A 14,285-nucleotide genomic window follows, 5' to 3' on the forward strand; every position below is an offset into this window, starting at 1 on the left:
GATCACAAAGCAAAATCCTTCTATCCCTGGGTGCAGTGGATAGTTCCCTGTATAGTCACTCTCCTAGGGCTGTTTATGGATCTCCAGCCCCAGACCCTAGCCTCCAGGGAGAACTACAGCCCACAGCTTTTGCCAGCATAATAAAAAACTTTAAGAATTTTCAGACTTTTGGGGCACCTGGATGGCTCAGACAATTGGGCATCCAACTCTTGATTTCAGCTCAGGTCATGATCAGGGTCATGAGATCAAGCCTTGCATCAGGCTCTGTGCTCAGCAGGGAGTCTGCTTCAGATTCTCTCCCTCTCACTCTGCCCTTCACCCCACCCCCCAAAAAATAAATAAATCCTTAAAAAAAAAGAATTTTTGGACTTTGGCCTGAAAACAAGAATAATCACATTCTAAGCTATCACTCAACAATTAAATAGTGTGTGTCTACAATACAGAAGCCCTCTATTAATGCATGATGTGCACCCAGATGCATAATTTTGACACTATTGATAATGTTCTCTGAAAAGTTGCAAGTGATAACCATATGCTCCTGCATAGTCACAAGGAAAGCTTTATATTGATGTTGGCAAAAACTGCTCAAGTGTTTTCATATCCTATACATGAACCTCAATCTCTTATTAAATGTTGTAAAGTAACACTAGATTTCCCTCCAGCAGTGAATATTTGATGCTGATCTACACTATAATTTCAGAAGAATTTTATTGCTCCCACTCATTTCTAATATCATTTCTATGCTAGATGACCAACCACAACTGATAAGATACTGAAGAAATTCACTAGCTTCCCTTTGCCTTTTTGAGGAGCACTGATAGTCATTTAACTAATCATTTATTCACTCAACAAACATTTCTTGAGTAAATGTACATGCTGTGGGAGACACAAGAATGCCTGGTACAGCTCAATGTCTAGAAGAGAGATACACTAATAATTGAACAAAATTTAGGGGCATCTAGATGGATCAGTTGGTTAAGCCTCCAACCCTTGATTTTGGCTTGGTCATGATCTCTGGGTCTTGGGACTGAGGCCCAAGTTGGGCTCCACACTTAGCATGGAGTCTGCTTCTCCCTCTCCTTCTGCTTCGCCACCTACTCATGCTTTCTCTCTCTCAAATAAGTAAATAAAATCTTTTTTTAAAAAAAATACAATTTAATAACCATTATAGCAAAGGAAAATGCAACCAAGAAATAGGAGGAAAAATTAGTCTTGCTTGGGAAAGACTAGAGAAAATGCCATAGAGCATGTGACCTTTGAGCTGAACCTTAATAAGTATACTCAATTTTGCCAAATGGAAAGCAAGTACTGAGAGCTAAGATAAAAGCATGAACAAAAGTTCAAGGTGGTAAAAGAGTACAGTCTATCCTGGTGTATATGAGACAGTGGGAGAGAGGTGTGACTGGACCAAACAGTAAGAAGAAGGAAGTATTTCATCCCAGAGACCAAGTATTGACACAGAAGAGGTTCAAGGAAACAACTGGCATGGGATTTTTTTAAAGATTTTATTTATTTATTTATTTATTTATTTATTTATTTATTTATTTGAGAGTGAATGAGAAAGAGAACACAAGCAGGGGCAGAGGGAGGGGGAGAAGTAGACTCCCCACTGAGAAGGGACCCTGATGTGGGGTTCGATCCCAGGACTCTAGGATCATGACCTGAGCTGAAGACAGACGCTTAACCAAATGAGCCACCCAGGTGTCCCAACAACTGGCATGTTTAAAATCTATGTTTCAGAAAAGCATTATTTTGGCTGCATTATGGAGGATCATGTGGACAGGAGAGATACTGGAAGTAGGAAGAACAACTGAGAAGTTATGGATTAAAATGGACTAAAGAAAAACCCTGGAACTAAAACCAACGGGTATAGTTACAATTTACATGAAAGGCTCCTGGGGCTGCTGCCCTTAGTGCTTTATCAATATCCCTGAGGCCTTACCAGTTCCCTTGAACTTGTTGACTTCTAATTGTCAGTGTCAACATTCCCATGCCAAGGGCTTTGGCCAAAATAACAGAAGGTTTCTCTGCCCATTCCAGGGTAGGTAGACCAGAAGTTCCTGAGAATTTTTACCTCCCCAGCAGCCCTTAACTAATGCCTGACAGAGTTGCTATAAAATACACAAGCCACAGAGTATGCCATGGGATTAAACTCCAGTTGCCCATTTTGGTAACTGGCTTTAAGAATGCACTCTTAGGGCAGCCTGGGGCCCAGCAGTTTGGCACCACCTTCAGCCTGGGGTGTGATCCTGTAGATCCTGGATCGAGTCCCACATCAGGTTCCCTGCATGAAGCCTGCTCCTCTCTCTGTCTGTGTCTTTGCCCCTCTCTCTCTCTCTGTCTGTCATGAATAAATAAATAAAAGCTAAAAAAAAAAAAAAAGCACTCTTAGCACCCACGTTAATGGAAGCATTATTGACAATATCCAAAAGATAGAAGCAATTTAAGTGTCCACCATCAGAGAAATGAATACATGTAATATAGTCATGGAATATTATTCAGCTTTTAAGAGGAAGGGAATCCTGACACATGTTACAACATGGATGAGCCTCGAAGACACTATGCTAAGTGAAATAAGCCAGTCATAAAAGTACGATTAATGATTCCACTTATATGAGGTACCTAGAGAAGTCAAATTCATAGAGACCAAAAGTAGAATGGTGGTTGCCAAAGGCTGGGAGGAGGGAGGAATAGACAGTAAGTGTTGAATGGGTAGGGAGTTTCACAATTTGGAAAGAGGAAAAATGTTCTGGACATAGATGTGAATGTAAGTACAGTGTGAATGTACTTAATGTCACTAAACTGTACACTCAAAATTTTATGATATGTATATTTTATGACAATAAAAAAAATGCCCTCTTTATTGGCAGCCTTCCCTCTTTGTATCATTTCCCCGGGGCACTTTCCTATTAGTGTCCCATTCATCTTGTTAATCAAACTACTAGAAATAAAATTTTTGTCTCAAGGTCAGCTTCTAGGGGATCCAAAACAAAGATAGTTGGTATCAGAAGTAGTCCTAGAAAGCAGATCCTAAGGATGAATTCTGGAAGTGGATCATTTACGAACAGGATGACAAGAGAATACCATTGCAGTGTGCAGTTAAGATGAATGCCCAGGATTCCTGCCTCCTGTTATTCATGCCCTTGTGTAATCCTCTCTCCATAAATGTGGGCTAGACTCATTTACTCAAATTTAAAAGCAAAAATGATGAGATGTCACTTCTGAAATGGGTTTTAGAAAGACCACGGCTCCCATTTTGGGATCTTCTCTCTTGGATTGCCTGTTCTGGGAGAGGCCAGCTGTTACAACATGAAGCACTCCAAGTTCATTTGGAAGCAGGTGTGTCAAGAGCCATGTGATTAAAACTAAAAGAAGATCCCCTGAGTCAAGCTTTGAGATGACTACAGCCCTGGCTAATTCCTCCATTACAGCTTTGTGGGAGATCCTGAATCAAAACATCCGCTAAGCTGCTCCCATATTCCTGACCAATAAAAACTTTGAAAGCATAAGTATTTGTGTTTTAAGTTGCTAAACAATAGATAACTAATACACTGGTGGTAAGTGGGTAATAATCCCCCTTGGCATGTTCTTCAATTACTAAGAATCTCCTGTGGAGAAGTGGGCAGGGATACAGATTGCAGGATATGCACTGCCTTGTGCAATATCATCAGTTCTTGAGAGATAAACTGGCAATGGTAATTATAAAAACTGTGTGTTTAATTGGGTTTTATTAAGGGTCATCAATATACTGAAGGAAAAATAAAACGACAAGCTTGAGTCAACCAATCACCAACTAAGAGCATAATTGAAAACCACAAATCTTCTACAACAGCATTTAAATTTTCCCTTTATCTCCTCTGGGTAATAACCTCTGGCTATAACCAGAGGACAGATTAGGCCAAAAAATCAGGCCTAGGTATTTGATTATTAGCCAGAAAAGTCTTCATCTATAGCTCTTCCTTTAATCTCCAACACTAAAATCGGGGAACTGATAGGTAAGGGGTAAGATCTTAAAACTATGGGGAGTATCTTCAGAACCTTGCATCACAGATTCTGCTAACTAAGGCTTAAAAAAGTGGCCCACTGTCACAAGTGAGCAAGTTCTCCTTGCGTGGCCACCCCAGGAGCCTTACTAAGGTAAATGCCTCATAAGATTATACCTTCCTTCTTTCTCCACATGACTTCTCTGCCAATAAATAAGTTCAAGTCTCAGCCTGACTAGGAAAAGAATTCACCAAAATAGCCACAGGATGTGGCTCACATGTACCAGCAAAAACTGGAAAAACATGTTGAAAATCAATCATGAGCATGCTGGCCTAAGAGAACAGGATAGAAAATAAGGGAGAAGTTGTTAATATGGGTACAATCTCCTATATATAACCCAGGATTGAATCCCTGAGAAGGACACCTGGAGTCACTTCTGCGCTACTAAGATGTTCTTCAAATCTTGGGGCAAAAAAATAATGGCCTACAACAAATGAGGTGGAGATGCCAGAGGTGCTTTGGCAAAGTACCAGAAGTCAACACGTTCAGAGAGGTAGGCACATTATAATGGATCTGACATAAAAACCTGAAAATCCACCAGATGACCATGTTCCTCAGTAGAATCCAAAGGGGACATCCCTTTCACTAACACAGTATAAAATGCACCAGTGGTTCAGAAAGAACCCACTACACAATATCAATTCCCCTAATCCCTCCCCATGCAGACCAACTAGCATAATTAGACACAGAAAGAGAGGGAATGCCCAGATCAGGAACTGTCAGATACAGAGTCTGAGCTGACACTAATACAATGATAACCAAAATGCTAGTGTGTGTCCCTATTCAAGGTTTATGAAAGATGAGGCATTCCAGTTTATTAAAGAATTTGTTGGGGAGAAGAGGGAATCAATAACTTAAAGGACCTCAAGACATCTTGTTTGGAAGCTTTTTATCTGACCCTACATATTGTTTGTTGCTTTTCCAAACCTGAAAAATAAAAAAATTAATTCAGGAATCTAGAATACTTCCATTTCTCTAATTATTTTGCAATCAACAAGTAATAATTCATATCCCCTTGCAGAATACATGAAAACTTGTATCGTATCCTGTCTTGGCGAGAGCTCCTACTTCATCCTGTGTCTTTACCACCACTTGTATTCTACCTCTATCATAATACTTGTCATGAAGATAAAAGTCATACATTGATTAATAAAATGGTCTGTATTTGTTACCTATTCAGTACATAACAAATTACCTCAAAACTTATGTCCCAAACAACCATATTTTTTAGCTCACAGTTTCTGTGGGTGAGTTTTTTGGGGGAAAGCTTAGCTAGATGGAGCCCATGGTCTATCATAAGGTTGCAGTGAAGATGTCAACTGGGATTGCAGTCATCTAAAGCTTGCCTGGGGCTGGAGTAACTGCTTTCCAGGGCCTCGATCATATGGCTGGCAAATTAGCACTGGCTATTTATGGTCTATCATTTGACCACCTGGATCTAGTCATATCACTGCATGGGTATCCTCACACTATGGAAGCTGACTTCTCTCAGAGCCAGTGATCCAGAGAGAGTGAGACAGAAGTCACAATGTCTTTTATGTCTAGGCTTGGAAATCACATACCATCATGTCTACAATATTCTATTAATTACACAGGTTGGCCCTACTCAATGTGAGAGGTGACTACATGAATACTGGGTGATCATTGCATGCCATTTTGAAGTCTAGTTTACCACCTGGCTCTACCCTCTTCTAGAGCAATTGAGGGGAGGCTTGGATTTAGTTTAGAATTTATAAAAAGTGTCCTAGTTGGATAAAATAAATATTGTTGAGTTTAACTGAAATAGACCATGCAAAATGGCAAAAATAAGTAAGAAAGGGGGATCCCTGGGTGGCTCAGTGGTTTAGCGCCTGCCTTTCGCCCAGGGTGTGATCCTGGGGTCCTGGGATCGAGCCCTGCATCGGGCTCCGTGCATGGAGCCTGCTTCTCCCTCTGCCTGGGTCTCTGCCTCTCTCTCTCTGTGTCTCTCATGAATGAATAAATAAAATCTTTAAATAAATAAATACATACAAAAATAAATAAGAAGGTTAAAGGGGGCGGGGATCAGGGAAACAGGGCAATCTATAAAAATAGCCATCAACTCAACAAATGTACTGTCTTGCCCAGGTTAAGGAATGCCAAAAACCAGTCTCCCTCTATTTTATTGCCTTCTATGACACTGAACTTAGCTCAAGCTCAAGTTCAAATAAGCATTATTGAGGGGCACCTAAGTCACTCAGTCGGTTAAGCATCTGACTTCACCTCAGGCGTGATCCCAGGGTCCTAGGATCAAGCCCTGCATCAGGTGCCCTGCTTAGCAGAGAGCCTGCTTCTCCCTCTCCCTCTGCCTTTCCTCACTCACTAGTATTCTGTCTCACTCTCTCTGCTCTTTGTCTCTCTCAAATAAATAAATAAAATCTTTTTTTAAAAAAAGCATTATTAAGCATGCTTAAAGGATACAAACTTAAACAGTCAAAGGTCCTTGCTTTTGTCCTTTGCTATGCTTCAGTCAGAATTTAGTCAAGAGACAGAAACCATACCAGTTCATATAAGAAATTGTTAGGTATCAATAGAGTTGTTTACTAGTTAACTAAAAAGGCAAGAAGAGAAGACTACCATGTATTAAAAGTAGCAGCAATCCCAATAAACTGCTACAATCCTTAGGGTTGAGAGAACAAAAGGACAATGTTGTAATTATTAAAACTGAGAAGGCTGAGAGAGGGGCCCAGCCGACCTGAGACTCAGACCCCGGGGGGGGGGGGGGTGTTGGCTAGCTGGGGTCTCTGAGGATACACCATGGGTGACTTTTGCAAGTGCTGGAAACACTTCTAACTGGATTTAGCTGCTGCTATGAGAGGACATTGCTGCCATGGGGGTGAAGAAATGATGCAGGGTGATATTCACAGGAAATGTAAGCATCAAAGAATAAAACAGGAAACTTGCAGGGCACAAACAGGAAAGAGCAAGTCCTCCTTCCTTCTCCACCCTTCCAGGCTCCTCTCCTCCACAAGCCAGCAATGCAGATCTGGTTTACAAGAGTTCCAGCATCACAGAACCAAGTGTACAAGGGGGTTTGGAGTTGAGAGAAAATAGTTTAATAACTTATACAATAGAAGAACAAAGAGTGAAAAGACAGATGCCAACAATGCTGTCCACCATGTATTATACACTTGTAATCTTTGTGCATTTTTGTGTGTATCCAGAGATTTTCTAGTCACATCCCTTTGGGTTTGTAAACAGGAGGCTATGTTCTATCAGATAAGGTTATGTCCAAGTATACAAAATATGTAAAGAACATATAGAACTCAATACCAAGAAACAAATAATCCAGTTAAGAGAGGCAGAAGACATAGAGTTTTCTCCAAAAAAGACATCCAGATGGCCAACAGACGCATGAAAATGTACTCAATATCACTCATCGTCAGAGAAATACAAATAAAAACTACAATCAGATATCACCTCACACCTGTCTGAGTGGCAAAAATCAAAAACACAAGAAACAACAGGTGTTGGTGAGGAGATGGAGAAAAAGGAACCCACTTGTGTGTTGATGGTAGGAATGCAAACTGGTACAGCCACTCTGGAAAACATTATGGAGGTTCCTCAAAAAGTTAAAAATAGGACTACCCTTTGGTCCAATAATCACACTACTAGGTATTTACCCAAAGAATACAAAAACAGTAATTCAAAAAGATATATGCACCCCTCTGTTTATTGCAGCATTATTTACAATAGCCAAATTACTGAAACAGCCCAAGTGTCCATTGATAGATGAATAAAGATGTGGTGTGTATGTATATACACAATATATATATTATATATAATGAAGTATTACTTGCTCATAAAAAAGAATGACTCTTGCCTTTTGCAACAACATGGATGGAATGAGAAAGTATTATGCTAAATGAAGTCCATCAGTCAGAGACAAATACCATATGATTTCATTCATATGTGGAATTAAAGAAACAAAACAAACAAAGGGGGAAAAAAAGAGAGGGGCAAACCAGGAAACAGACTCTTAACTATAGAGAACAAACTAATGGTTACCAGAAGGGTGGTGGGTATGTCTGTCCAACAGACATTCTCTCCAATTACCTGTCTTAATGCATAGCGCCAGTCTTTGGGAGCTTCTGGTAGTCTCACAAATTATATTTAAACCCATAATTGGCTATGGATCTCCAAAATGCATAGTGACTATATACAGATCTAAGGTTAGAAGTTTATAACAGGAGGGGCACAGGATGTTTATAACAGGCACAGAAGTTTATAACAGGAGGGGCACCTGGATGGCTCAGTTAGTTTAGCATCTGCCTTAGGCTCAGGTCAAGATCCCAGGGTCCTGGGATGAAGCCCCACATCAGGCTCCCTGCTCAGTGGAGCTCCCTGCTCAGTGGGGGGTCTCCCTCTACCCCTCATCCTGGTTTGTGTGGTCTCTCCCTCTCAAATAAAATCATTTTTTTAAAAAAGGAAGTTTTTGGGATGCTTTGGCGGCTCAGTAGTTGAGCATCTGCCTTCAGCTCAGGTCATGATCCTGGGGTCCTGGGATCAAGTCCCACATCAAGCTTTCCACAAGAAGCCTACTTCTCCCTCTGCATCTCCTGTGGCTCTCATGAATAAATAAATTAAAAAAATCTTTTTCTTAAAAAAGGAAGTTTTTAACAAGAAATGTTTTTTAATGATATTGACACTCATAGTGCGAAGGCCAAATTTGACCCTTCCCTATTTAAAGATGGTCTGGAGTACAGAGGTGTTAACCCAGCTATTCAACATTCAAAAAACACACTATCTGTCAGACATAGTTGGCAGCCCCACATGCATGATTTGAACAAATCAGACATGGTCCTTTACCTTTATAGAGATTCTAGTCTCATAGGGGGGACAGACATTAAACATGTAAACACACAAATAAATACATAATTACACACTGTGATAAATATTTTTAAAAGAGGATAATTGGCTGTAATGAACCAGAATGAAAAGAATAGACTGAATCTATTTTAGATTGGAAGACAGGTTTTAAATACTAAGGTGAGCTAAGAATACTAACACAGCAATGTGTGTATATAATAGGCCTAGATACAAGGTTTGCATTTGTGCTGAGTGCTGAGTCTTTTAGAAAATATAACATTTATTGTCTTTTGTAGTACGTTCTCTGATTTTTCAGGTTTTATTATTTGGTTTGGCAACCATGCTTTGCATCTAACATTAGCAGGACATAAAAATGTTTGGGCTACAATTCCCTTGTATTTCATTATCATTTAACAACTCAGGTGTTTCTTCTGTGTTCTCTTCAGGCCTCTGACCTTTGTTTTCTCTAGAGGAAAAACACATCATGTTGACTGCTTCAGAGCAGTTCAGGTTCATTCTGAGAATGGTCTCCTGCCATAATCTGTGATCACCTAGACTTGTGTCATAAGCTGATGTCAAAGAATTATTGTAAATCCATTTAAATACTTTACACTGTATTCATCCTAATCCCAGGTAAAAAAGAGATACGATTGAACAATACCAAATTTAAATGTGAAGCTAAAAGTGCCATGAAGGAAGAGAAGAGGGTGTCCTGAGAGTACAACACAAGAGGCCCTAACTCCATCTTAGGGATTTGCAGAGAGCTGCGCAGAACAAATGATGCTTAAGCTAAAATCTGAAAAACAAGGGTTGTATTTTCCTGATACCCCAATGCTAAAATTATTATATATTATTATGAATGATCTTACAGACACACACTTGAAGATGGGAAATAGTCTTTCTTGCCTAACTAGGACCTATTAATTCTATATAATGTTTACTAACTTAACAACAATGAAAGTAAAATGAACACCATCCTAGAAGTCACAATGCTATTTACAAGTATGACAAGAGATAGGAAACTACAGAGCCTAAATTTTATGAAGTAAGCTAAACCTTTCTAGAGCACCAGCTTATCTAGAAAAAAATATGAACTTTGGATTCAAACAGACTTCAAATCAAATCTTCACTCTTTTAACAAGTATTCAAAATCCAACAGATAGCTATGTACTTTACTTGTTAATGGGAAACATACCATCCACCTCTCAGGGCTATAAGGGAGGATGAAATCATTAACAAAGTACCTAATATTCACCAGGCATTCTATAAGAGGTAGTTTCTTCCCACTAAATAAAGCCAAACAACAGTTTTAATGTAGTTAATAATTTAGATACCAAACAAAAATTATAACAGAAGTAAACTTCTATGACTCTTTTGACATCTCTGAATTAGTTTTCTTGTGTCCACAATCAGACACAGCCGGCTATAAGATTAAGCAACGAGAAACTAGGAAGCTATTTGAATCCATGGATGAAACTCTCGTCTTTTCAGGAGGAACCAATGCACACAGAGGTACTCTGGGGCTTTATTTGGTTTGCTTGTTGCTGTAGCTTTTGGCATATTTGGACAAAACCAACTGTGTTCTAACTGGAAAGTGGGAAAATGACTAATTAATAGATCCATAAATTATAAGGCTATCTTGCAATTAGATTTGTTTTGTAAAAGATATATTTGGAAGTTGGGCCTTCAATGTCCTCTCTTCATGTATTAGTGAAACAAAGGGTAGATTTTGTTTGTATCTTGCATGTGTGTGTGTGTGTCCATATGTGTTACAAATATGAGATATTTTCTCTACCCCTAGATGGTGTTGCTAAAAATTAATTTGTCAATGAGCTCTATTTAATTGGTTTAATGGCCAGTGCTTATAAAAATTGGGCACTCTGAAACTCAAAAAATAAGAATTAGCCCAAATGTTTTTTAAGTTCATGTGATATGGGATAATTGTTTGTAAATTAAATTCAACATTGCTGGTTTAATTAAAATAGAAATGTCTTTAGAGTTATCAGCATTAAATATAAAACGCCTATTCTACGAAGGTTTATTATAGGTCAAATAAACTCACGTTATCTCTTTTTGCAATGTGTTAGCAAAAATGACTTAAAATGCTGGTTAATTTTTCTGTCTCATGAAGTTTTCATGGTTAATTGTTAAGAGCAAATAGTTTAAAAAAATAAAAAGGTTTATAGGTAAGCTTTTAAAAGCTTTCAAAATCTTTGGTAACTTGAAACTTTGAAGTTTTGTTAGGTTAAATGATAAACTGAATAAATCCATTGAATAAATCTTTTCCAAATAAAATGCTAAAACCATTCACTAAATACAGGTTTTACTGCTTTTGTCTTATTACAGAGAAACTGAAGATACTTGGGTCTTCATGAGTGAACATGTTTTATGCTTTATTGAAAGTTATACAATGAAAAAACATGTTTTGGAGCACCTGGGTGTCTCAGTGGTTGAGTGTCTGCCTTTGGCTCAGGTCGTGATTCCGGGGGGCCTAGGATCGAGTCCCCCATCAGGCTTCCCGCAACCTGACTCTCTCTCTCTGTGTCTCTCATGAATAAATAGTCTTTAAAAAAAAAAAGAAAAGAAAAAACATGTTTCTATAAGTTATGAAATATATCCACAAATTTGTCAATCTAAAGAATTCTGATGTAACAGACAGTTCCTAATTGGTTACTACTTAGTTTTCATTGAAAACTGAAGTTTCTAAAAGTTAAAATTCTGATAAAATATAACTGAGACTGCTAGAAATGATAAGCAAAGCAACTCTATATGTGAGAAAGTAAGAGAGATACAAAAAAAGGTATAATAAATGAGAATACATTTTTGTTGCAGGGAAAACAAGTAATTTTGTCCTGAAATGAGACTGGTTATTTAGAGAGAGATAATTTAGGACAAAATGTAAATGAAAAAAGAAAGTTGTGCCAGGTTTGTAAAGGGAAATCTTCTGAAAAGCATTTTATGTGTGGACAGGACTAAGAGAAATGAACAACTTTTAAAGGTACACTAATATAAGACTAGAATTTGGTTTTCCCTCTGTTAGAAAGTTTTCTTGGACTGTTGGTCTGCTTGAGATAAAAAAATCATGAACAAAGGCTTTTATTCAGTTTTTATATTTTGTCTCTATCGGGTCTTCTATTGCTTAATTAAGAAGGTTCAATCTTCTCAATATTAAAAGAGCTAAATTTTTCTAACTGTGTAACCTTATGTATTTGCTTTCAGAATCTCTTATGGCCACCTTGGTTAAACAGGTAAAATTTTAAGTTTTGTAATGATCTGTGATCCTATTTAGGCATATACTTTAAAATCTTCTGATTGTAACAAACTTCCCAAATATTCAAATATTAAAATGAAGTCTACTAATTAGGCTTGCCTATTTGATATGTTAAACTACCTGGGAAGCATTGTCAGATAAGGGATGATAAGTAAACCTTGTGTGAGTGAATGCTGTAATGGTATTAGAAAAAACAAAATTCCTAAAATTCTAATATGTTTTGGTGTAATGTTATCACTTGAAATTCTAATTATTACAGCAGCCTGGGTGGCCCAGTGGTTTAGCGCTGCCTTCAGCCCAGGGCGTCATCCTGGAGACCCAGGATGGAGTCCCATGTTGGGCTCCCTACATGGAGCCTGCTTCTCCCTCTGCCTGTGTTTCTGCCTCTCTCTCTCTCTCTGGGTCTGTCATGAATAAACAAATAAATAAATATTTAAAAAAAAAAAAAAGAAAGAAAAGAAAAAGAAATTCAAGGAAAGAAATTCTAATTATTAAAATGTTATATGTCACAAAATAATCAAATCTTCTTGTTGACTGCATTAAAATGAACTCTCATCAGATTTTTAACTATGGCCATTTTGAGTCTTTTGTCATTTGTGGTTATTGTTTCACCCTGATTGCTTACAAATGTGTTTCAGCTTCAAGGAGATTCATAAAAATGACTTCTGACAAATACAGGTTTCTGGTATTTTTAATATCACAAAACTAAACTAAAAATTTCCAGAACTAACAGAAAAACTGCATTTGAACAAAACAAGAATGAGTAATATTATACTAAATTAATTGAGATAGGATGATTATAGTTTTTATGACTTGTTTGAAACATTGCTGGTTCTCTAATGTTTGCTCTTCATTTAAGGAAACTTTTTCTCTTAAGATATCTACAACTTATAAAAATTTGATTAAAAAAATGCTTTGTAAACAAATTAAAACATTTATCTTTTCTCCTTACATGAACCCTCTAGAATTCAAAAAACTCTCAGTGAGTATTCTTTCTTACATGACAATTATAATTATTTGCATAAGTTCAATAAGAATCTGTTCTCCAGGGGTACCTGGTTGCTCAGTCAGAAGACCATACAAATGTTGATTTCAGAGTCATGAGTTTAAGCCTCACACTGGGTATAAAGAGTATTTACATAAGAACTTAAAAAGGGGGCACCTGGGTGGCTCAGTCGGTTAGGTAGTTGCCTTGGGCTCAGATCATGATTCTGGGGTCCTGGGATTGAGCCCTTTGTCAGGCTCCCTGCTTGGTGGTCAGCCTGCTTCTCCCTCTCCACCACTTGTGCTCTCTCATGCACTCTCTCTAACAAATAAAATATTAAAAAAAAAAAAACTTAAAAAAATGAATCTGTTTTTGTAACATTAGTTATTTTACTAAAACTTTGACTGGAATGTCCTATTTAAAAGAGACATACATAGACTCAGCTTGACCAGACAGCTTCAAAGACCAGACAGCTTCAAAGAACTAAGTTAACTTTATGGAGCCATTGGAGCCCTTTGGAAACGTGGGCCTCATATCCTACTTACAGTGTTCCAGCAGCCTTACTAGATGAATAAGAAAATGTAACTTACTGACAGGTGCAAGAACCTCGGCATATTTGGTGGACCCTCAGGAAGAGACGACTTCACTAAAATCTACAGATACTGCAAGTGAGTTTGATGTATTTGGCTTGGCTCCTGGCCTTGGGAGGCTATTAAAAGTTCAATCTGAAATTTCTTATAGAAAGTTACAGCAAAGTAGATTTTTTTTTCCAGCATAGATTTTTTTTTTTTTAAGATTTTGTTGATTTATTCATGAGACACACGGAAAGAGAGGCAGAGACATAGGCAGAGGCAGAAGCAGGCTCCTCACAGGGAACCCAGTATAAGACTCGATCCCCGGACCCTGAGCCAAAGGCAGATACTCAACCACTGAGCTACCCAGGTGTCCCTCTCCTTTCTTTTTGATAAGTCTGGCTAGGGGTTTATCAATTTTGTTAATTCTTTCAAAGAACCAAATCCTAGTTTCATTGATCTGTTCCACTTTTTAAAAAATTTCTTTATCATTGACTTCTGCTCTAATCTAATTAATATATTTCTCCTGTTGGCTTCAGTGTTTATTTCCTTTTCTTTTTCCAACTCCTTTAGGTGTAAGGTTAGG

At 38.0% G+C, this 14,285-nt stretch overlaps 1 protein-coding gene and 1 long non-coding RNA gene across 3 annotated transcripts in view; one reads left to right on the plus strand and one right to left on the minus strand.

Moving 5' to 3' along the window:
• C4H4orf17 (chromosome 4 C4orf17 homolog) overlaps positions 1 to 14,285 on the minus strand; it is a 350,583-nt gene that overhangs the window by 297,850 nt on the left and 38,448 nt on the right. The window lies entirely within an intron of this gene.
• Positions 10,030 to 12,606, plus strand: LOC140598587 (uncharacterized). Its single transcript, XR_012001043.1, has 3 exons — positions 10,030 to 10,143; positions 10,285 to 10,383; positions 11,218 to 12,606. It is a non-coding gene; the product is annotated as an uncharacterized lncRNA (long non-coding RNA).

This window comes from Vulpes vulpes, chromosome 4 (genome assembly GCF_048418805.1).
Source record: "Vulpes vulpes isolate BD-2025 chromosome 4, VulVul3, whole genome shotgun sequence".
Taxonomy (NCBI): Eukaryota; Metazoa; Chordata; class Mammalia; order Carnivora; family Canidae; genus Vulpes; species Vulpes vulpes.